Raw genomic sequence first — 25,509 nt, 5'->3', positions numbered from 1 at the left:
AGTCATATTGCTGCTGACTTATACGAAATCGATTCATATTTTTTTTTTTTACTATACTGCGAATGATCTTTCATGTCTGTAATTATGTTTAGTTTTCGCTCCTTGGACAACGATTGTCCTTTACTACGTTTTACTGGAGAGGGGATAAGTGGTTCCCTGTCCGACAAAGATGATGATCTACATGGCGCGACACCTGTTTCAATATCACTTTCACTTGTTAAGCATCTTTTATCATCATTTTACTCCTGATGTTCATTGTCCGCACAGTCGAACGTATACGAAACCACACATTCCACTGACTCATCTTGCAGAAACGCTAATAATTCATTTGCCACTTCTCTCCCCCCCTCCCCCCCCCCCCTTCTCTCTCTCTCTCTCTCTCTGCGAAATTCCTAGGGTTCCTTTCTGACGAAATGACATCTTCGACAATAGTTGTTATAGAGTTAACGCAATGTTTGATTTGTTTATAGTTGCCATTGGTCTGCTTTGTATAAACACATTTTGTATCAACGCTCGTAGGCTCAAGCTGTGCTCACCATTGGATGCCTCCACTCACGCCCCTGTAACCATTCGCAGCCAATATTGTGGTTACATGGTACGCAATATGTAGGGCGTCAAATAGCGTAAACAACATTGACCTTTTGCGACCTTGCACTCAAGGGGGTTGCTTGTGAGTAAGTTACACGTACTACTTGGGCACAGCGTTATGGACACTCTGCAGTGTGGAAACGGTCAAATATATAACGTGCCATGCGGTGCTGACGTTCGCATTCGGGACAAGCTACATCAAATACCTATCTGTCAATACAGATACAGTGTTTCCGTGGGTTCTCCTCATCTCTTAAGGTGAATGTTGGGTTGGTTCCTTTGACGAGGTCTGGCGTTTTAAATCCCCGTACTTGCCCAAACCAAGTTTGCATTTCCTCTCTAATTTCCTCGTCGTTGGTGGGACGTGGAATCCTAATATGAGGTATATAAAAGCAGAAGAGATGTATTGTCCCATCTGTGCTTATAGAACGAAAAGTCTACGGAAAGATGAGAAATATTGGAGAAGACGTTACTAAGCGACAAGGCACTCTCATTGTTTCATTTAGACGCAAGAACGACAGATGATTGCCTTTGCTGGGGGCGTCAAGAACACTGTCACAACTGACAGTGCCAACTGTTTGTAGCATATAGGGGGTCGAGTTTGTGGTTGTAACAACTCTTAAATCAATCGCATGTCACATGAACTTCTCAATTTTTCGCTCAAATACTTTTCAAATAATGTATTTCTTAGAACTGCAATTTGGTGGTAGCTGGTGGTGGCGGTGGTGGTAAGTTCCTATGGGACCAAACTGCTAATGTCATCAGTCCCTAAGCTTACACACTACTTAATCTAACTTTAACTTATGCTGAGGGCAACACACGCGCCCATGCTCGAGGAAGGACTCGAACTTCCGACTGGGGGAGCCGCTCGAACCGTAGGAAGGTGCCTTAGACCGCGCGGTTACCCCGCGCGGCCTTGGTGGTATCTATGCTGAAGCGTATTTGTCTGGAGTGTAGCGTTGTACGGAAATGAAACGTGGACGAGAAACAGTTCAGACAAGAAGAGAACAGAAGCTTTTGAAATGTGCTGCTACGTAATAATGCTAAAGATTAAATGGACAGATCAAGTAACTAATCAGGAGTTACTGAATCTGATTGGGGAAAAAGCAATGTATGGTCAAACTTCACTAAAAGAAAAACATCGTTTGATAGGAGACATTTTGAGCCACCAAGAAATTGTCAATTTTGCTATTGGAGGAAACAGTGGGAGGGGGAGGGGGGGGGTAAATATTGTACTCAAGAATGGACACGGTAAGCATATTCAAATGGATGTAGGTTACAGCAGTTATTAGGACATGATGACGCTTGCACAGGATAGAGTTGTGATAGTGATGCATCAAACAACTCTTCGGACTGTAGAACGTCATGCTAAAGCGATATGCCGACCACTGAAGTAGACAAATTATTAGTTTGGGCATAAGTTCGTAGCGTCTTCTCATAAGTTGAACAGATACGCATAACAGAGATTTTAGGCATTAGTAATATATTCTCCTTCGCTGTTTGCAACAGTCTGCCAACGCTGAGGTAACTTTTTCATTCCGCGACTGTAGAAATCACGTGGTTTTGAGGCGAAGAACTCGTCGAGCCATGTTCGAAGCGCATTGTCAACCGGGAAGAAAATTCCTTGAAGGTTGTTCTATAGACAGCAGAAAAGAGGAAAATCTGAGGGCGCAAAATCAGGTGAATAAGACGGCTGCGGAATGACTTCCCAACTCAACTCCTGTTTAATGTTTTTTGTCAGTCTAACAAAATGCGGGTGGGCATTGTCGTGGAGTAGCATCACTTCACGCAGTCTTTCTGGTCATTGTCTTGGATTGTTGACAGCAGATGTCAGCAGTGATGGTTACCCCTTGAAGGGTACCACATGTTATGTTATGTTACGTTATGTTTTGTTGGCCGGGGACCCAGAAACGACGGAGAGGCTCCGTCCCCGCCGCAGCCGCAGTTGTCCGCATCCCCACGACGGCTACCTCAGTCCACTTCACCCCTCCGCCGCCCCACACCGAACCCATGGTCATTGTGCAGTTCGGCCCTCGGTGGACCCGCCAGGGAACGTCTTACACCAGACTCGTGTAACCCCTACGTTTGCGTGGTAGAGTAATGGTGGTGTACGCGTACGTGCAGACCTTGTTTGCGCAGCAATCGCCGACATAGTGTAGCTGAGGCGGAATAAGGGGAACCAGCCCGCATTTGCTGAGGCAGATGGAAAACCGCCTGAAAACCATCCACAGACTGGCCGGCTCACCGGACCTCGCCACAAATCCACCGGGCGGATTCCAGCCGGGGACCAGGCGCTCCTTCCCGCCCGCAAAGCCGTGCCTCAGACCGCACGGCCAATCGGGCGGGCCAGTGTACCATATAGTTGCTGTTCCACCAGATGCATAACATTTACGGTAAGGTCTTATGGGACCAAACTGCTGAGATCATCAGTCCCTAGGCTACACACAACTTAATCTAATTAAACTACCTTACTCTAAGAACAACACACACACCCATGCCCGAGGGAGGACTCGAACCTCCGACGGGGAGGAGCCGCGCGGACCGTGACAAGGCGCCTCAAACCGCTCGGCTGCATAACACTGTCTTTCGTGGATGCGCGCACGTCTTTGTACGGGGACTTGCTGTTTTGTTTGGGCTCAACCATTCCTTTCTTTTCCTTATGTTAGCATAACGGTGTCATTTATCGTCACCATTAATGATGCAAGATAGGAATGGGCAGTGTTGTTCACGAGTCAATTGATGGCGAGCAAGCAGAGATGGACATATGGCCACACGCTGATTTTTGTGAGTTTGACTTAAAGCAGACGGCACACATATTCCCGATTTTTAATCTTCCCCGTTGCATGCAAATGTCGCACGATGGTGGAACGATCGCAGTTCATCACATTTATCAATTCTCGAGTAGACATGATATGGATCAGCACAGGTCTCTGTGGCCGAACGCTTCTAGGCGCTTCAGTCTGGAACCGCGCGACCGCAACGGTCGCAGGTTCGAATCCTGTCTCGGGCATGGATGTGTGTGATGTCCTTAGGTTAGTTAGGTTTAACTAGTTCTAAGTTCTAGGGCACTGATGACCTGAGGTGTTAAGTCCCATAGAGCCCAGAGCCATGATATGGATCCCGTTTAAACGATCTTCATCAACCCCGAACCCCGATAGATCTGTACCTACAGATTGGAAAATTGCGCAGGTCGCACCAGTGTTCAAGAAGGGTAGTAGGAGTAATCCATTTAACTACAGACCTATATCATTGACGTCGGTTTGCAGTAGGGTTTTGGAGCATATACTGTATTCAAACATTATGAATCACCTCGAAGGGAACGATCTATTGACACGTAATCAGCATGGCTTCAGAAAACATCGCTCTTGTGCAACGCAGCTAGCTCTTTATTCGCACGAAGTAATGGCCGCTATCGACAGGGGATCTCAAGTTGATTCCGTATTTCTGGATTTGCGGAAAGCTTTTGACACCGTTCCTCACAAGCGACTTCTAATCAAGCTGCGGAGCTATGGGGTATCGTCTCAGTTGTCCGACTGGATTCGTGATTTCCTGTCAGGAAGGTCGCAGTTCGTAGTAATAGACGGCAAATCATCGAGTAAAACTGAAGTGATATCAGGTGTTCCCCAGGGAAGCGTCCTGGGACCTCTACTGTTCCTGATCTATATAAATGACCTGGGTGACAATCTGAGCAGTTCTCTTAGATTGTTCGCAGATGATGCTGTAATTTACCGTCTAGTAAGGTCATCCGAAGACCAGTATCAGCTGCAAAGCGATTTAGAAAAGATTTCTGTATGGTGTGTCAGGTGGCAGTTGATGCTAAATAACGAAAAGTGTGAGATGATCCACATGAGTTCCAAAAGAAATCCGTTGGAATTCGATTACTCGATAAATAGTACAATTCTCAAGGCTGTCAATTCAACTAAGTACCTGGGTGTTAAAATTACGAACAATTTCAGTTGGAAGGACCACATAGATAATATTGTCGGGAAGGCGAGCCAAAGGTTGCGTTTCATTGGCAGGACACTTAGAAGATGCAACAAGTCCACTAAAGAGACAGCTTACACTACACTCGTTCGTCCTCTGTTAGAATATTGCTGCGCGGTGTGGGATCCTTACCAGGTGGGATTGACGGAGGACATCGAAAGGGTACAAAAAAGGGCAGCTCGTTTTGTATTATCGCGTTATAGGGGAGAGAGTGTGGCAGATATGATACAAGAGTTGGGATGGAAGTCATTACAGCATAAACGTTTTTCGTCGCGGCGAGACGTTTTTACGAAATTTCAGTCACCAACTTTCTCTTCCGAATGCGAAAATATTTTGTTGAGCCCAACCTACATAGGTAGGAATGATCATCAAAATAAAATAAGAGAAATCAGAGCTCGAACAGAAAGGTTTAGGTGTTCGTTTTTCCCGCTCGCTGTTCGGGAGTGGAATAGTAGAGAGATAGTATGATTGTGGTTCGATGAACCCTCTGCCAAGCACTTAAATGTGAATTGCAGAGTAGTCATGTAGATGTAGGTCTTCCTGAACCTGGAGATCCAATAATGTCAAAACGATCCTCTTTAAAACGAGAAAACTATTTTCTTGCCGTGCTCCGTCCAGTGATGCTATCCCCATCCACGTTGCAAATGTTTCTGACTGACTCCGCTGCTGTCACCCTTCTATTGAACTCAAACAGAGGAATATGTCGGAAACGTTCCAATTTCTCCAGTGGCACTCCATTTTATAACGTCCACAGGCCAATTCATGTCTCCAAATTACAATATGTAAACTCAAATAGCAACAGCGAACTGCAAATAGAAAATAACAATCGATAAATAAACCCATGGCAACCAAAATACAAATATTCAAAACAACTGCGCTACGAACTTACGCACCAAGCAGCTATTATTTTAAAGACGTTTCATATACCTTGTTATTGTTGTTAAAATCTAAGGCGTTTATAGCACATTAAGCGTGGTGGTTACGACAAGTTATATTTGGGAGAGGGGGACGCGGGCAAACTGTGTCCCGCCACGACCGAACCGTAGATCCGAGCTGGTACCGTTGTATCATGACATGTATACGAGGGTAAGTCAAATGAAAACCTTAAATTTGTAATAACAAATCGCCGGTCGCGGTGATCTAGCGGTTCTAGGCGCTCAGTCCGGAACCGCGCGACTGCTACGGCCGCAGGTTCGAATCCTGTCTCTTGCATGGATGTTTGTGATGTCCTTAGGCTAGTTATGTTTAAGTAGTTATAAGTTCTAGGGGACTGATGACCACAGATGTTAAGTCCTATAGTGCTCAGAGCCATTTGAACCATGCCTGTAATAACAAATCGAAATTTTGCGCCGTTATCCTGTAAGTTGGTAAGCGTGCTACAAACAGCGTTCGGAATGGCCGGTAGGTGGCAGCATAGTGCAGATGCACACATACCGTCGCTGTATCAGTATAAAGATGACCAACCCACTTGCGACTTGCACCAGGGTAAAACAGCGTTCTGTTATTCGGTTTTTGCGTAGTGAAGGTGTGAAACCTATTGAAATTCGTCAACGAATGAAGGTTCAGTACAGTGACGCATGTTTGTAACAGCAGCAAGTCTACGAATGGAATAGGAAGTTCGCAAATGGTGTGACATCAGTGGAAGATGCTCCTCGTCCAGGTCAGGCACAACGATTTGTGACTTCACAGAACACTGCGGCAGTTGAAGCCATAGTGAAAGAAAACCGCCGAGTAACACTGAATGACATTGCAGCATGTTTACAGATTAGTCATTGGTCAGCACACCACATTGTGCATGATGTGCTCCAGTTTCACAAAGTGTCTGCAAGATGGGTGCCACGGCAGCTGACTCCTGAAATGAGAGAACGACATGTTGGTGCTTGAGAAGAACGTATTCGGTGCTTTGAACGAGAAGGTGATGGCTTCCTTGCAAGAATCGTTACTGGGGACGAAAGCTGGGTTCACTTCCACCAACCGGAAACAAAGAGAGCGTGGAAGGAATGGCGCCATTCCTCATCACCAAGTGATTTCCAAATGTTTGGACCACTCAAAGACGCAATGGGAGGAAAGAAATTCTATTCTGATGAAGAGGTACGCCACGCGGTGCATGAGTAGTTGCGCAGACTACAAAAAGAACTTTTTTCTAAAGGAATTTATGCACTTTTTAAGCGCTGGAGGACTTGCATTGAGCGTGGGGGAGATTATGCTGAAACGTTATACAGCTTTGTACCACTTCTGCATAATAAATAATATTTTAAAAAATATTTAAGGTTTTCATTTGACTCACCCACGTACTATCTATCCCCCATGACATACCTCCTTTAAGGAAAACTACTGCTCGATGACGCGATGTGTACACTTCTTTGATGGTTCTACACTATATCGTCATATCTGAAGGCGACAAGAAAGCCAGCTACGTCACTATTATTGCTGATCACTGCACGGTAGATATCCTTTACACTGGGGGTTACGCTTTCCACCACGGCAGTTTTTTCACATCACAATGCAAGAATCGTGGTTGAAGAGCATCACATAGAATAATTGTCGGTGATAATCTGGTGCACCGATAGCAATTTTGTTCAACACCTCTTTCAGTCATCGACTCTTCATGTAATCTCGTACAGTGGTACCACATATTTGGGACGATATAAAAACTTGTTAAATCTATGCCACGATGAATTGCGAGTGCGTTACGTGCCAAATGTTCACCGATGTTTATGAAGTGGTTGGTCAAAATGTCCTAAATGATCCGTGTCTACCAAGTAAACGTAGGTATCAGTTATTTAATAGTTTGAAGAAAACGAAGATGGGTGAAAACCTTTTGTAAATCTTGACTCAGAAGCATCGCCAGTGTGTGTGTGTGTGTGTGTGTGTGTGTGTGTGTGAGAGAGAGAGAGAGAGAGAGAGAGAGAGAGAGAGAGTTGAAAAGATGAATAGAGTAATTCGCGGATTCCGAGACTGTTTCATTAGTAAAGAGAGCCACAAAAGACTGTAATTACCGGAACATAACTGCCACTGCTTATTAAGAAGCGACCGCTACAACCGTTTCCAACAGACACTGCTTATTTCAGGCAGCATTAGGATCAATATTCAACTGCCCGCAAGTGGCACATGCACACCCACTAATATTGTGTTATCAGTTAAATACCCTGAATTCCGCATTAACTGAAAATCTGTTTGTGTAATAATAACTGTTTGTTATTAAGTAGCATCACGATGTGGTGTCACGCGTATACATACTTCCGCGGTAGAGACAGATATACTTCAGTTTCGTTCAAAATAATTGTCATGTGTCAGTTGCCAAGACAACGATTGCGTTCGTTTAGGAATCCGCTAATTCGTTATAACTGTTGACAGAGTTCACCTTCAGAGATCGTGAAGCACCAGACATTTTCTGTGGGTCTAACATTGTGCCGGTTGAGGTGCTATATGGTGCTTTTGTGTTGCTCATGCCAGAATGTACGCGTGCATCCCTGTCAACACGCCTGCTGCCAGCTAGGAAGAGGGGAGTATCTACAGTATATTAATCATGGAGATGCAGAAAAAACGGTATCACTTGGTCACCGAGAACGCTAAAATAAACATCTTAGTACGTGTTCACTGCCGGCCGGAGTGTCCGTGCGGTTCTAGTCGCTACAGACTGGAGCCGAGCGACCGCTACGGTTGCAGGTTCGAATCCTGCCTCGTGCATGGATTTGTGTGATGCCTTGGGTTAGTTAGGTTTAATTAGTTCTAAGTTCTAGGCGACTGATAACCTCAGAAGTTAAGTCGCATAGTGCTCAGAGCCATTTGAACCATTTTTTACGTGTTCACGGTAACTACACTGAGGTGACAAAATTCAGGGAATACTTCCCAATATTGTGTCGGACCTCCATCTGCGCCACGTAGTGCAGCAAGTCGTTGTGGCAAGGACTCTACAAGTCGCTGGAAGTCCTTTGCAGTAATATTGAGCCATTTTGCCTCTAAAGCCGTCGATGACTGCAAAAGTGCAGATATTGTGCATAAATTGCCCTCTCGATTATGTCCCATAAGCGTTCCTTGAAAGTCATGCTGGGTGATCTGGGTGGGCAAATCATTCGCTCGAATTGTTCAGAACGTTCATCAAACCAATCGCTAACAACTGTGACCCAGTGGCACGACTCATTATCATCCACAAAAAATTTCATAGTTGTTTGGGAACATGAAGTCCATGAATGGCAAAAATAGTCTCCAGGTATCCAAACATAATCATTTCCAGTCAATGATCGGTTCAATTGGACCAGAGGATTCACTCCATTCCATGTAAACACAGACCATAAAACTATGGAGCCACCACCAAATTGTACAGCGCCTTATCAACAATGTGGGTCCATGATTCCGTGCGGCCTGCCCGACGCCTTGTCAATTTGAGTCACAAATTTCTCTTCTCTCCAATTCTGTTGAATACCTCCTCATTAGTTACCCATCTAATCTTTAGCATTGTTCTGTAGCACCACATTTCGAAAGCTTCTATTCTCTTCTTGTCTAAACTATTTATCGTCCACGTTTTACTTCCATACATGGCTACACTCCATACAAATACTTTCAGAAACGACTTCCTGACACTTAAATCAACACTTGATGTTGACAAGTTTCTCTTCTTCAGAAACGCTTTCCTTGCCATTGCCAGTCGACATTTTATATCCTCTGTACTTTGACCATTATCAGTTATTTTGCTCCCCAAATAGAAAAACTCATTTATTACTTTATGCCTCTCATTTCCTAATCTAATTTCTGTAGCATCACCTGATTTAATTCGACTACATTCCATTATCTTCGTTTTGCTTGTATTTATGTTCATCTATATCCTCCTTTCAAGACATTGTCCATTCCGTTCAGCTGCTCTTCCAGGTCCTTTGCTGTCTCTGACAGAATTACAATGTCATCGGTGAACCTCAAAGTTTTTATTTCCTCTGCATGGATTTTAATTCCCACTCCGAATATTTCTTTTGTTTCCTTTACTGCTTGCTCAGTATACAGATTGAATAAAATCGGGGATAGGCTACAACCCTATCTCACTTCCTCCCCACCACTGCTTCCCTTTCATGCCCCTCGACTCTTATCTGCCATCTGCGTTCTGTACAAATTGTAAATAGCCTTTCTCTCCCTGTCTTTTACCCCTGCCACCTTCAGAATTTGAAAGAGAGTATTCCAAACAATATTGTCAAAAGCTTTCTCTATGTCTACAAATGCTAGAAATGTAGGTGTGCCTTTCCTTAATTTATTTTTTAAGACAAGTCATAGGGTCAATATTGCCCCACGTGTTCTAACATTTCTACGGAATCCAAACTGATCTCCCCCAGTTTTTCTATTCGTCTGTAAAGAATTCGTGTTAGTATTTTGCAGCCGTGGCTTATTAAACTGACAGTTCGGGAATTTTCACATCTGTCAACACCTGTTTTGTTTGGGAATGGAATTATTATATTCTTCTTGGAATCTGAGGGTATTTCGCCTGTCTCACCAGATGGTAGAGTTTTGTTAGGCCTGGATTTCCCAAGGCTGTCAGTAGTTCTAATGGAATGTTGTCTACTCCCTTGTTTTAAAACATGTCCTACTGGAATGTAAATCTTAGTGCATGAAGGGGTAATTTTGGTAGACTTACCTTCGCTGCTACAGTTGATTAAACCAAGAAATTGCTGAAGCGACGTAATTACATTATGAAATGAGTATTGTTCTCTCATTACCAGTTTCCAAATAATAATAGACTTTGGAATCAAAAATTATAGAAATTTAACTGAGTAACTTGGAAACATAATCGTAATTACTATTTTTTTCAGGCTTGTTTGGAAGAACTGTAGTCCCTGTTAGTGCAAAATTGTCAGAATTTTTATTGGATTTGTGTGTCGTTTAGACGTTACAGTAAACCATAGTGACGTAGTTAGTCTTATCACAAAATACACAGTGTTGTTACTGATGCGATGATTAAGAATTAGAACTCTTGAGATTCACGAAACCTTTTTTGCCACTTTTTTGGGTTTTCAAGTGTCTCGTCTGTTAAAGGAGGCACCTTGTCCCTCTGCCGCGACTAAATTTGGTCCAGATCGACTACTTCCACAGCCGACAGAATCCGATAAGGGGAGTCTCGTTCTCCAAGTTGCCGCCCCGCTGTAGCTCCTTCGCGGATGCAGGAAGAAGAGGCCTTCCAGATTTCAGTGCGTTGCTGTTGGGTATCTGCATTCCATATTTCGACCTCATCGCTAGAACAGCTGTGTGTGTGGGTCAACAGCTGACTTTCGTTCCCAGGGACGCCGCAACAGAGCAGCCGACCACAAAAGAAAGTAACGAAACGAGTACACATGCTGAGGCCCTCTGTTAACAGACCGAGTGGAGCGATGTGTGACTCTCGCACGTTCCCGTTCGCTTGCTCCGGTCTTCGTCGTCTGGTTGCGTCCCGTTGACCTGTAAACAATAAAAGGCTTTCTGTAGTGTTTGTACACAGCAAAAACAAAGGCGGTAGCAGCCACACCATATCGTCCACTGTCAGTATTAGTATCTTATCTGAGGTGTGTCAACACTCGTTTGCAGGTTGGTTCTTGTTCCTTTGTTGGTGTTGTAGGTGTAAGCAGAACAATGACATCTTGCAAAGTGGACAGTGGACAGACGAGGCAGTGAGAATATCGGAACTAGTTCTAGAAAGAGACAAGGAAGATCTGAGCCTTTCAGCTTAATCGATTATGGGATGTCGAGGAAAACAAATCTGGATGGCTAATCAAGCGTTTCGATCGTGTTCCTTCCACATGCGTGTTCAATGTTCCGACAACCATACCAACTCGCTTAGTCCAAATTCGGAAGCAATATCCTTAATGACATTAGAATACTTTTCATTAAGCAAGATTGCATGCTAACAAGCATTTAAAATAAATGACACGGAAAGTAGTGTTGACAGTAATCTAGAGTATTCCGCAAGTTAACAGTAGGCTGTACTTTACATAGAGGTGACAAAAGTCATGGGATATCACCTAATATCGTGTCGGACATATTTTCGCGGCGCAGTGTGTGAAATCTCATGGGACTTAACTGCTAAGGTCATTAGTCCCTAAGCTTACACACTATTTAACCTAAATTATCCTAAGGACAAACACACACACCCATGCCCGAGGGAGGACTCGAACCTCCGCCGGGACCAGCCGCACAGTCCATGACTGCAGCGCCTCAGACCGCTCGGCTAATCCCGCGCGGCTGCAGTACCTCGACGTGGAATGGACTCAACAAGTCGTTGGGAGTCCTCTGCGAAAATACTGAGCCATTCTGCCTCTGCAGCCATCCGCAATTGCGAAAGTGTTGTCGGTGTAGGACTTTGTGCACCAACTGACCTCTCCATTATGTCCCACAGATACTCGATGGGATTCACGTCAGGTGATCTGGACAGCCAAATCATTCTCTCGATATGTCCAGAATTTTCATTAAACAAATTGCGAACAACTGAGGCCCGGTGACGTGGCGCATTATCATCCATAAAATTTGCGTCGTTGTTCGGGGACACGAAGTCCATGAATGGCTGCAAATGGTATCCAAGTAGCCGAACAGAACCATTTTCAGTCAATAATCGGTTCAGTTGGTCCAGAGGACCCAGTCAATTCCACGTAAACACAGCCCACAACGTTATGGAGTCACCACCAGCTTGCGCAGTGCCTTCTTGACAACTTGGACCCATGGCTTCATGGTATCTGCGCCACACTCGAATCCTAACATCAGCTCTTACCAACTGAAATCGGGGCTCACCTGACGAGGCCACGGTTTTCCAATCGTCTAGGGTGCAATATATATGGTGACGAGCTCAGGAGAGGAGCTGCATGCGAAGTCGTGCTGTTAGCAAAGGTATTCGCGTCGGTCGTCTGCTGCTGTAGCCCATTACAACCACATTTCGTACCACTGTCCTTAGAGAAACGTTTGTCGTACGTCCCAAATTGATTTCTGCGCTTATTTCACACAGTGTTGCTTGTCTGCTAGCACTGATAACTCAACATTAAATTACCTAACGGCTTCCGAAATGTAATGTCCCATGTGTCTAGTTCCAACGAACAGTTCCCTCTCATATAATTTTGGTGGTTTTTTTTTTCTTTATCAAGTTCGTCAGAGTATCTTTTTCTCCGCCTATATTTGCTTGTGTTTTCCACACTCATAAGATTCCATGCTGGTGAGGATGATCACGTTGAGAACCTGAATTTTTGCGTCTTTATTCTCACCTGAACTACAACTGATAGTCAAGACAACATGGGTTAAGTATGGAACTGCATGGTTAATTTTAATGGGTGGCCGGATGCCCTTCCTGTCACCACCCCATACCCCCTCCCCCCCAGGATGGAAGTAGTGTACCCCAGCTGTCTGCGTCTAGTTAAATCTTGAAATAGTGTGAGTGTGTTTCAAATGTCTGTGAGTCGTGTAACTGAGGCGGGACGTGGGGACCAGCCCGGTATTCACCTAGTAGGATGTGGAAAACCGCCTAAAAACCACATCCAGGCTGGCCGGCACACCGGCCATCGTCGTTAATCCGCCGGGCGGATTCGATACGGGTCTGGCTCGCCTACTCGAGTCCAGGAAGCAGCGCGTTAGCGCTCTCTTCTACCCTGGCGTGTCTCAAAGTCACTGCCTGAATCTTCTTGTGGGAGTAACTGTGCGGCTATGTTGCACTTCCTGAATCTACTCAATCATTTGCTGACAAAAGATTGGTACGATGGAATTGCTTCCTTGCGTAGAACTAAACAATTAGTATTTTTATGTGTGTTCCATGTAATTGTAAGCTCAGGAATATACTGCATTTGTAAAATAAATGTTAATACTGCAGTTATTGGGTTCATTAAAATTCACCCCAAAGTGTACGACAACAGGTTTCCCCACGTCCTGTAATCGTTAACATCCTGTAGCCAGTGAGATAAAATGACTTGATATGTTTGTGATTCCTGATTCTTCGTTCTGAAGTTCACTAATTAAGATTCTGTTGCTCAGTTTTCTTTTTAGGATGGTGACTGTGGCTAATAATATATTAAAGCTGATGGAACTTCAGAAGGCTTAGCATTCAAAGCCGAATAAATAAGCTGAAGCATTGTGTCTGTGCACATTTGGCGATCAGCTAGCCAAAGTCCACTCTCAACTGTTAACACATGCCAGCCAATAGGCATTCTTGTCAGAAGGACCCGTTTCGAATCCTAGCGCTTGAAGAATTTTTGATTTCCATTCTTTGGCCAGCTAGTGGAGGATAAGACGTAGCTAATCTTCTCGAAACTCGGATAAAATTAATGGTGTACTTCCGAGTGTTCTATTGAGTTGGTTTTTATACTATGCACAGTATTTCCACGGCCGTCTTTTTTCAGATGCTGCGAGTTTTGCTGTTATGTGAACTTGCTGTCCGGACTCCAACCAGGCTGGTCGTAGAAACAACTCAACACAATACTCACAAGTACATCATTAATCAGCCGTTTAGAGAATACTTGAGTGATCACCCTGAGCAAAGGTTCTGATTTCAATCAGGGAACCTCTCCAAAATGTCCCGTGGAAAGAGCATGTGACACTGGTGATGAATGATTCTTCCTTCGGCTGTGGGCGTTAAGCTCGACGGCCTCCTTGGTGTTATTCAAGAGTAATCGTAAATATGTCAGCTCACACGTGTCACATACGCTTTCTGCGTCAACTGGGAAGGCTGCTATTAGACCATGAACCAAGCGAATAATTAAATACATCTTTCATGTTGTTTGTGTCAAGCTATTCCGTATATATAATTTCTGTGGTAGTTTTTAACAGTTGTAGGTGACAAATGTATTCGTCAAACATACAAGAGATTCCTATAAATGTGCATTTTTAAATATGGGTTTTTAAACTACGCTCTCTACAGAACACGATATATTTATTTGTTTCTATTTACTCAGGCATGTTTCGACACGTTAAGTGTCATCTTCTGTGGCTTTCGATTTATTTTTATGAACATGTTATACAAAGTTCATGGTTGCGCATTTTCTACTTTATTTTGATTGTTCACCTGAGGACTAAATTAACTGTGATAATTAATTTGTACAGGTCGGCTTATTTTTAAGCTTTTTTATGGTTTAGTAGCATGTCATCTGCAAAGTAGCTGGAAGAATTTGCTTAATGAGAAATACTTGAAATACTTTCTCAAGAGTAGTAGTGATGTCTCTCCTATGCTTACATTTTCCTCCCTGTTGTGCATGTAGTTGCACACCCTGTTTTGCATACCTTCGCAAGAAAAAACAGCAAAGATGCGCATCAAAACAGAAAACATAAGTACAGGACATAAACCACTACTACTGTCCAAAAAGCATTCCAGAATTAATAACTCATTAAGCAAATTCTGCCAGCTATTTGATGACAAACAAAAAGAGACCTAAAAACAAACGACCTGTACAGATACAAATATTTTTACAATCAAAAATCTACATGTTTAGTTTTCAGGAAGCGTAAAGCGGGAAAAAACAACTATGAATAATTGTATAATATTTTTACAGAAATAAATCAAGACCGAAATAGATGTCGAAACATACGAGTATCTGGATAAATACAGTTGCATTTTGCAAAAGGTGGAGCTTAAAAAAACAAATTTAGTTTTTAAATACTGAAAAAACGTCAACAGCTACTTTCAACCCTGGCAAGAAGTGCACCATTTCTTTCAAGCAGCTATTCTCTGCATACATTTACGACGGTGCAAGATTCCTGACAAGTTTATCTGGCTCTTAGTGTTCCCCTGCACAAGTACGCTGTAAACGGTACTTAATGAGAGCGATCTAGCACACACCATTTTATTTCCGTCGTAGCCTAGTGATCGTCAGGCTTTAGTTTATCAGTGTAACTAACGTTATCTGGATGCGGCTGAATTCCCATTACAAGAGACCAATAATGTTACGTGTAATAATCCCACTAAAACAAACGCTTTTCTCCTTATAAGTAGCTTCGGTTTTACTCCTGACGCGAAGTCCGGTTTTGAAATCCGGAAGCCAAGCGGTAAGAGGCCGAAGGCGTGAAAGTGCCTGTGAAGTGTGGAGCGGAAGTGCGTTACCAAGGCAACGCCCAAGGTCGCCTCGGAATACCGCCATATGCTTGGCTCATCGCTGCTTGGCCAGGTACGCGACGTGAAGCAATTAGACGTTTGTGGAAGAGTGACAACGGAAAACAAAATGGTAGAAAGATAGCAAAATTTAATAAAGAAGCTGTATGTTGACACACAGCTACCTTAGATTTACCAGATTACATAAACTATTTACTGTGGACATCTATTTTCGTGCGTATAATGTCATGAAAGAAGTTGATAAACAATTTCTCTTTTTTTGCTCTGATGAACATGTTCGCGGGATTTATCCAGTCTGCTGAAATTCGTATGTAAGTAGCCTCGCTACTTCATTCACACCCAAAACGAGGGAGTTCTGTGGTGAATTCGTCAGCCTTGCATATAGAAATCATAAGATAATTCAGCATACTTGCCCGTATTATCCGACTGCAAAAGGAGCCTCTTCTCGCCTTCCGCATCTCACGTAATAGAGCGTACGGCTGTTGTGCCAGCCAAATGCATATTTCGCTTGTGAATAGAAGCTTTCCTGAACTACTTCAGTGGGGTAGTTGTTGACTTCACACTTCAACGTATAAGGGAAAATTAAAAGATATGCTTTTACCTGAAAAAAAATCTGTGTGCTTCCAGGAAACTATAAGGAATCAGGAAATCCTGAAAGACTTGGTGAGAATTTGAACTGATCATAGTCACCGATTAAGTGAAAGGCAAACCTACGTTTCTAGCATTTGTAGACTTAGAGAAAACTTTTGACAACGTTGACTGGAATACTCTCTTTCAAATTCGGAGGGTGGCAGGGGTAAAATACAGGGAGCGAAAGGCTATTTACAATTTGTACAGAAACCATGTGGCAGTTATAAGAGTCGAGGGGCATGAAAGGGAAGCAGTGGTTGTGAAGGGAGTGAGACAGGGTTGTAGCCTATCCCAGATGTTATTCAATCTGTATATTGAGCAAGCAGTAAAGGAAACAAAAGAAAAATTCGGAGTAGGAATTAAAATCCACGCAGAAGAAATAAAAACTTTGAGGTTCGCCGATGACATTGTAATTCTGTCAGAGACAGCAAAGGACTTGGAACAGCAGTTGAACGGAATGGACGGTGTCTTGAAAGGAGGGTATAAGATGAACACCAACAAAAGCAAAACGAGGATAATGGAATGTAGTCGAATTAAACCGGGTGATGCTGCGGGAATTAAGATTAGGAAATGAGACGCTTAAAGTAGTAAATGAGTTTTGCTATTTGGGGAGAAAAATAACTGATGATGGACGAAGTAAGAGGATATAAAATGTAGACTGGCAATGGCAAGGAAAGTGTTTCTGAAGAAGAGAGAATTGTTAACATCGAGTATAGATTTAACTGTCAGGAAGTCGTTTCAGAAAGTATTTGAATGGAGTGTAGCCATGTATAGAAGTGAAACGTGGACGATAAATAGTTTAGACAAGAAGACAATAGAAGCTTTCGAAATGTGGTGCTACAGAAGAACGCTGAAGACTAGATCACATAACTAATGAGGCGGTATTGAATAGAATTGGAGAGAAGTGAAATTTGTGGCACAACTTGACTAGAAGAAGGGATCGATTGGTAGGACATGTTTTGAGGCATCAAGGGATCCACAATTTAGTATTGGATGGCAACGGGGAGGGTACAAATCGTAGAGTGAAACCAAGAGATAAATACACTAAAGAGATTCAGAAGGATGTAGGTAGCAGTAGGTACTGGGAGATGAAGAAGCTTGCACAGGATAGAGCAGCATGGGGAGCTATATCAAACCAGTCTCTGAACTGAAGACCACAACAACAACAACATAGCCAGGAATAGTTATTATGTTCCAAATCACTCTTTGAGATTTTACATATGAGGACAATTTGTTGTGGAGCTATAGAGCAAGGTGAGTCGAAGCAGTGCGTCAAGCTATAGTGCATATTGCTCACCGATCTCTAGAGTTTTCGCTATTGCTCGGGGGTTCTCGGGTTTATCATTGTCTGATTGCATTGCAGAATTCGACACATTACTTAACACAGCGATCGGGCGCAGAAGACCACGTCATAGTCGAAATTTTATTCATTTACACAAAATCAAATGTGTGGTATTTGATTAATTATTCTATTAATACAGGTATATCTTTTTAACTTTTTAAGAACTGTTCGTTGTCATCCAATGCTCTGCTCCATCAGTTCCTGTGGTATTTGATTAATTATTCTATTAATACGGGTATATCTTTTTAACTTTTTAAGAACTGTTCGTTGTCATCCAATGCTCTGCTCCATCAGTTCCATTTCTACACACCGCACTGGGCTCGAAAAATTTGATGGAACCATGCTGAAGATCGCTACGTTTGTAATTTACTCACCGAATAGCATCATTCTTTTGGATATGAATTTAATTGGACGAAGATTTTAATGTGTTTTTGGATGGTTGGTTCATCCTATTAGTTCCACGATCAACAAGCCATATTTATGGCATCCACTATTTTTTTAACGTCTGACAACGGTGTGAACAGATACTCTCGAGAATGTACGTGAATTTTTCTGTGATTGTGGCTGTAATTACAAGGTCTTTGGTTTTCGTTTTAATAAGAGTTACTACTCGTACAACAGTATCATGATCTTGGCAAAAGGTGCTAATGACCACGATGTTTAGCGCTTAGCAATTTTAAATTAGCCGAAATCTTTGAGATTATGATTAACGACGTTCACAAGTACCTATTGATAGCTGCAGCGTAGCAAAGTGATAAAATATTTAGAGATGTGGGATGTTTATGCTGAGTAATTACGTTGTTTTTGTGTAACTAGTCAAATTAATTCTGTAAATAGATTATTAGTCTACAAATAAATGAAAATACGCTTATGTTTCGTCTGTGGATCGCTATTTTTATTTTCTAAATCTGATCGGCTCTGCGCAGTGTCGCCCAACTTTAGGTCTGTCAGACAATATAAAAGTATGCAGAATGAGATTTTCACTCTGCAGTGGAGTGTGCGCTGATATGAAACTTCCTGGCAGATTAAAACTGTGTGCCGGACCGAGACTCGAACTCGGGACCTTTGCTTAAGCGGACAAGTACTCTACCAACTGAGATACCCAAGCACGACTCACGCCCCCTCCTCACAGCTTTACTTCTGCCAGTACCTCGTCTCCAACCTTCCAAACTTTACATAAGCTCTCCTGCGAAACCTTGCAGAACTAGCCCTCCTGATTGAAAGGATATTGCGGAGACATGCCTTAGCCACAGCCTGAGGGATGTTTCCAGAATGAGATTTTCACTGTGTAGCGGAGTGTGCGCTTTCGCGGGCAAACCCGAGTACGAGTCTCGATCCGGCACACCGTTTTAATCTGCCAGGAAGTTTAATATAAAAGTAAACGATAACTGGATCTAATCCGTTGTTTACAATATCGCAGAACTAAAAAAAGAGTTCTATCTAACTAGAATGAAAACGTTGCATAACATATCATTTCTCGTAGGTAAAGTAACCAATTTTCGCCGGCCTGCGTGGCCGAGCGGTTCTAGACGCTTCAGTCTGGAACCGCGCGACCACTACGGTCGCAGGTTCGAATCCTGCCTCGTGCATGGATGTGTGTGATGTCCTTAGGTTAGTTAGGTTTAAGTAGTTCTAAGTTGAAGCGGACTGAAGACGTCATATGTTAAGTCCCATAGTGCTCAGAGCCATTTTTAACCAATTTTCACAGAACAGTTTCAGTGACAGAATTGAAGCTGATGGTGTTCCGTTAAGAACTGTTTACTCTAACTGCGACAAATTGTATATTACATAACTTTTGTATTTTAATTGGACGGATATATTTAGCTCTGTGATATTGTAAACATATGATTAGAACCCAGCTGTTGTTTATTTTTATATTTTTAACAGATCTAAAGATGAGCAACACTGCCCGAAGCCGGTCGGTTTGAGACAGTGTAACTAGACAGACGAAAAATAAGTGTATTTCCAATAAACAATAACTACCTGTCGACAAGTATGTCTAGTTTTGATATAAATAAATGATTCGTTATATTACTTAGAACAAGTTTAGCGCCTCATTGGAAATAATAAATACATTCTTAATTACTTTTCTTTATATCTTACAGTAACAACTTACTTTTTTTGGGATGAACTGATTGTGGTAGCGGAGTGGTTAAGAAATGGACTTGCATACAGAAGGAACGAGGTTGAAATCCCCTTAAGCTACCATCCACGTTTAAGTTTGCTGTGAGTTCCTAAAATCGCTTAAGACAAAAGCCGATGTGATTTCTTTGAAAACAAGGCGGCCAATTCTGTTCCATACCTGCTCAAGCCAATGCCCTGTCACCGAGGTAAATTTAATCCTAACCTTTCTTCTGCTAGCCATTCCGCCCCGATAGCTGAGTGGTCAGCGTGACGGATTATCGTCCTAAGGGTACGTGTTCGATTCCCGGCTGCGTCGGAGGTTTTCTCCGCTCAGGGACTGGGTGTTATGTTGTCTTCACCATCATCTCATCCCCACCCGGCGCGCAGGTCGCCCAATGTGGCGTCGAATGTAATAAGACCTGCACCAAGGCGGCCGGACCTGCCCCGAAAGGGGCCTCCCGGCCAATGACGCCAAACGCTCATTTCCATTTTTTTCTGCTAGCACACGAACACACAGTCTACCTTCGCGTTTTACTGCGGCATTTATTTTGCACGTCTGATAACCGGACAGACGATACGACCTCCAGTACTAAACAAAGAAACGTGCGACCTTTTAAACTCATGTGAACTAGGTCTAGGTTTGCAAAACTGATGGTTAGTATTCATGAGCGACCTGTAGTAGCAAATTGAACACATGTTCAGAAATGATGAGTCACTAACACTCGCCAATAAGCGGGGCAGTTAACACTATATTATGCAAAGATATCCGAAATCATTTGTAACAAGGGCATATTTACGCTTATAACAAACTAATCAAAGGTATAGAAAAACAAAGATTGTTCTGCGTTCAACGAAGAAATGTTAGAATATAATGTCTACATCTAGTTCACTGGAGACGGAACATTACCTGAGATGGAAAAGAGTAGAGAATGAAACCATTCCAGCAGTTGACGATAACCATAAAAAACGTGAAGCAAGAAACCTTTCCAGCAGTTGAGGATAAACATAAAAAACGTGAAGCATTACGTCCTAACACAGTTTTGAAACTGGCTTCTTCCGAAAACGAGTTCACCCAGTTAAACACTGGGATACATTCTGGTAGTAGTAAAAGGAAATGTTCTCGCCAAATCTATGAGAAGAAAGATATCCGTAGGATGCCCTCCCGAGAAACTTCCTGGTGGGTTTGCCTGGGAGGCAGTAGTTCCTGATAAAATTATCCACAAGTTGCGGAAGAGAATACTCATCCACTGCTGAGCGAACTCTTGCACCAACACGCGGGAGCCGAGTCTTTGTGCTATCACGCATTGGTCGAAGAACACTGTTTTATTTAAGAAGCCGCATCCTTTTACATTATTTTCAGATCACTGAATCATTCCTTACCACATGAGATCACGCGTATAAACTTACCTCATATGGGCTTCAGTATCAAGACATTTGAATCAAAATACCCTATCCTTAACTCTAATGATTTTTGGACTCTATGTTATGGTAACTGCCGATATTTCTTCGTTGAATATGTATAAAGAGTTGCTCAGCTGATTGATTTTAATTCTGATTTATATTACTGAATCAAACTAGTTTATTGCATATATGGCCACAGTACTACGCGAATGTGTCTTTCGATCATCACCTGGTGCCTAATTTACTTAAGTCTTACACAGGACAGATTCATATGTTATAAAATAAAAATCTGTCCTAACTTAACCTTTTGTAGCAGTCTGCTTTTGCTGGTATCTGTTACGACAGTGGTCTAGTATTTTTCAGCAATGTCTTTCAAAGTTGTTATGAAAAGTCGAATCCACCACGGATCACGAAGGAACGTAGCGCCAATACAACGACGGACGCTGCTCCTTCGTAGTCAGTGGTGAACTGCACTTGTTCTGACGAGATTCGGACACACTGCCGTGAAATATGACTTCAATATGAACACGCTGCGTCTTTGAATTCACCCAGCTTCTGCTAAACAAAGAATATATATCAGCAACAGCAAACAATCTGCTACAGTAAGCTACGTTACAAGACGTTTTACGTTATTTTGCAGTGTAAATACGTGTTTCGTGTTAGTCTAACATCCTCTTTTAAATGACCATCGCCTGCATTGTCACAAAAAGATACACTGAACAAAAGTTTGGAGTTGATACCAGGATATGAGTGTGAAGTCTGATGGTCAGGTACCATACGCCACTACATTCTTACTGCTAGAATTCGATCCAGTTATCTGCGGGTCGAAGGACAGCGAACAAAAACATGTCTGGCTAATTATGGGCATTCTCACAGCTATTGGGAAGACAAAATGTAGGCGTGATTGAAACTGGAATATAAGAGACGCGATTCGGACTGATTACATTTAATTCTAAACGTGCGCAGTATTCCAACAGCGATAGTTCATTTAAAATTACGAATTTTTGCTTAAAATTTCGTTCAGTCGAAATTGGGACGCAAGGGGAAATGTAGTTACTGTAGGGACATTAAGATACTACAGTGTTGCCTATATTAGTAACTTACTGTTCTTCACGTTCTCGAACCTCCTGAAAATTTCACCCTCTTCTTCCAGAAATATCTAACGTACAGCTACATTTTCGTTTTCTGTCGTATTCGAACCACATGTCGATTGCGCTCAAATGTACAAGTAGAATCATACTAGACAATCAGAAACATATTCGTCTGATAGAAATGTATAGGAAGTAACCCTCTCGGGGGTCATACTTTTCCACAGCATTATTCTATCGTTCGTCTCCAGACGGCGTCGCAGGTTGTTTTGTACAGTTATAAATTAACTTAGGAAAAAGATTTTAATTTCCGAAATGTTTGCTCAGTCTGAAGACTGTTGGGCCAATAGTACCTTCACTCCAAATACGTTCTACGACATGCTAAGTTTAAAGTACTTAGTCACAGAGCGTAGCTATGAGGACATTTAGTGAGAATGTGTAGCTACGATAGGACGAATATTTCCTCATTTCTGCGTTCGTCTGGGGAAAAAGGATCAAGTGACAATATACTCGTATGCTGTGAAAATTGGTATGGTCGAGTTAAGTGAGGCGTCGAAGGGTAGCATGACTCTAATTTATAAGATATACGAGATGTCTATATCAGAACCTAAGTTCTGGAGGTACATATCTCTAGATAAAATTTATTCTTTTCTTAAGACAATAAACGACGTTTATTACACAGCATCGAGTCAGAGTCTTCACTTATCACTTTAATGAACTGCGAGACAAGTCAAAAGAAATAAGTAGCAAAGAGCTCACATAAAATCCAAAAATCATTAAAATCAAGGAAGTATGATAAGTAATTAAATCTCCTTTACGGAAGAACAAGGCAATTGCATTTCTGTGGATACAATCTCACTGTCGCTTGGATGGTAATGAGAAAAAAGATTTTCTAGCCAAAAGGATACAAAAATCAAGGAGCCTGGAAAAGCAGTTTTAAGAGAAGCATTAAAATTTCATCCGAGGGAATCATCTGGAGAAACCTCATGTACCAAGAAGAGAAGCAATAGCCATATTCCGCTTAAGTACTGGACATGACAGTTTGGTTGACCATCTGCATAAGATCTTCATCCTGTCGTCTCCAGAATGTGTTCAGTCACATGATTAGTAATATCATAAACAAAGAACATTTAAAGCAGAGTATAAAATAGATCGTAATTCAGACTTAATTATCTTGTGTTGTGACGATAACTCAGCTGCCACAACATTAAAATAATAATAATAATAACATAAATATATTTTCGTCAAAGTCACGGACAAAAAAGAACCAATATAGCCCATAGTGGCTTCTTTGGTGATATTCGACAGGAGGAGGATCTCGGATGGCACCGAGTTTTACCTCCCCCTTCATCCCTCATCATCGTCTTGGACTGCACAAAACGCGTCGCTATATTCATGACAGCCGTTGACGCTACCTAGTTAGTCTGTGACATACGTGTCGCAATTCTTTGAAATGACGTCCAGCTCATAGGCTTGAGGGAGGCAATAAGTAACACGGAAAGTGAAGTCGCTCAAAAAGAAAAAAAAAGTGTGTGAAATCTTATGAGACTTAACTACTAAGGTCATCAGTCCCTAAGCTTACACACTAGTGAACCTAAATTATCCTAAGGACAAACACACACACCCATGCCCGAGGGAGGACTCGAACCTCCGCCGGGACCAGCCGCACAGTCCATGACTGCAGCGCCTCACACCGCTCGGCTAATCCCGCGCGGCAAAGTGAAGTCGTACTTAATGCATGATACAGTTAAGAAATTCGATTGTGGTAAAACTTACGTTCCTTTCGCGTGGCAGAAAATATAATTCCAAGCAGATATTGATTTCAACAAACCTTAACTGTTGTAATGATATAAAGTTTACGTTGACCCCCAAAACTCCGATCGATACGGGGTGTGATATAAATCTGTTACATCCTATTTAATCCAGAAATGTTTTGACATTGCGCAGCAGAGAATAGTAAAGGTCGGGTGCATCATCAACAAGGACCCACACGACAGGTAGTTAATTCGTCATATTTTTGTTGCTTCCAATTTCTGCGCAATTTCCCATGTAGTCCATGTAAAATGACAAGGCATATTGCTGCACCGGGAAGAGTGCTTTATTTCAACATCAGGGCCTTCGATGTTGTCAGATTTAACTTAACGACGGGTAGTGACCTTTTAACTATCAATGTGTACGCTCTTGTTATCGAAAGGCATGACTAATGTTGGATAATACCTGCAGCTTCCGTGTCCTCGCCACACACCGTGTGGACTTCTCCGCGAGGGAAGTGACACACGGAGTATTTTGGAGCACGCTACCTTCCTCTCACCATGTCCCACCGAACTAGTATCTCGTCTCCAGTGACCTCGATGTAGAAGGCCCGTAATTTTCTCCTCATATTTATCTCGCTTTTAGGCAGACGGAATATCTCCTGCCTTTGTCCGAACCTTAACGTCTATTTAATGAGAAGAGGAACCAAGGAGGATAATTGTTGCAGGCCTTTATCATGCTAATAACGATTATGGAATGTATAATAGCCGTAGTTAAAACTGTTAGTGTTCCCAGCCTACTGCTTATGACTAAGAAGTACGTTTCGAATGACCGCGGGCTTATTTGACTGCTGAGAGAGTGTAAGAGAAATGTTGGAAAATTTTAACTCTCAGCGCTCCAAGAATGACACTACACATCTCGCAAGACTTACTTAGGAAATTTCAAGAAACTTCGTACATAGAAACTACGAATATTCTCCTGCCTCCTACTTACATATTCCGCAAAGAACATGCAGATAAAATTAAGCAAATAGCAGCTCGCATTGAGGCTACAAATGGTCTTGACTCCACGTTTCATCAGAATGTATTGAAGAGGAACTTCAGTGGTTCGTACAGTAAAATTATCTAATCCACGCGCTTTATAGTGACTGTCAGAGTATATATGTAATTGTATCCTTGCAGCGTCGAATCTCAACTATCCATTCATCCACGTCATACATCGAACAGTGTGTAGCAGAAAATGCTTACGCATGCATCCTATCACAGCAGCAAGTATTGTAAACAACTACCTTTCAATCCTCCGGCAGGGGTGGTCCTTCGTTTTCCACTGCCGCTGGCGTCAGCAGTCGACTCTGTGGCTTTGGAACCTATCTGCCACCTAGTAGTGTTACGGCGTGAGATGGTTTAGGTCCGACTGACAGACACGCGGTGCACTGTGACCTGCGGGGCGGTCGATGTTCTATTTGTAGTTTGATAGGGGGCTGTCTCCTCGCTGTATTTTCTCAGTTGCTTCCGGGAGACGTCAGTTTTAGGAGGCGTTTGCTGCATTACACTCAGCATATTTAATAT

The 25,509-nt window shown here is 42.6% G+C and overlaps 1 protein-coding gene and 1 long non-coding RNA gene across 2 annotated transcripts in view; one reads left to right on the top strand and one right to left on the bottom strand.

The window, feature by feature from the left end:
- LOC126278191 (ATP-binding cassette sub-family G member 1-like) overlaps nt 1-25,509 on the top strand; it is a 330,372-nt gene that overhangs the window by 82,748 nt on the left and 222,115 nt on the right. The gene's annotated exons all lie outside the window — the stretch shown is intronic.
- On the bottom strand, nt 10,395-25,390 carry LOC126278192 (uncharacterized). Its single transcript, XR_007550674.1, has 2 exons — nt 25,230-25,390; nt 10,395-10,989 (listed from the first exon to the last, which is right to left on the bottom strand). It is a non-coding gene; the product is annotated as an uncharacterized LOC126278192 (long non-coding RNA).

The sequence above is a fragment of the Schistocerca gregaria genome, chromosome 6 (assembly GCF_023897955.1).
Source record: "Schistocerca gregaria isolate iqSchGreg1 chromosome 6, iqSchGreg1.2, whole genome shotgun sequence".
Classification (NCBI taxonomy): Eukaryota; Metazoa; Arthropoda; class Insecta; order Orthoptera; family Acrididae; genus Schistocerca; species Schistocerca gregaria.
The sequence above is the reverse complement of the archived record's forward strand: the minus strand, read 5'-3'. Positions and strand labels throughout refer to the sequence as shown.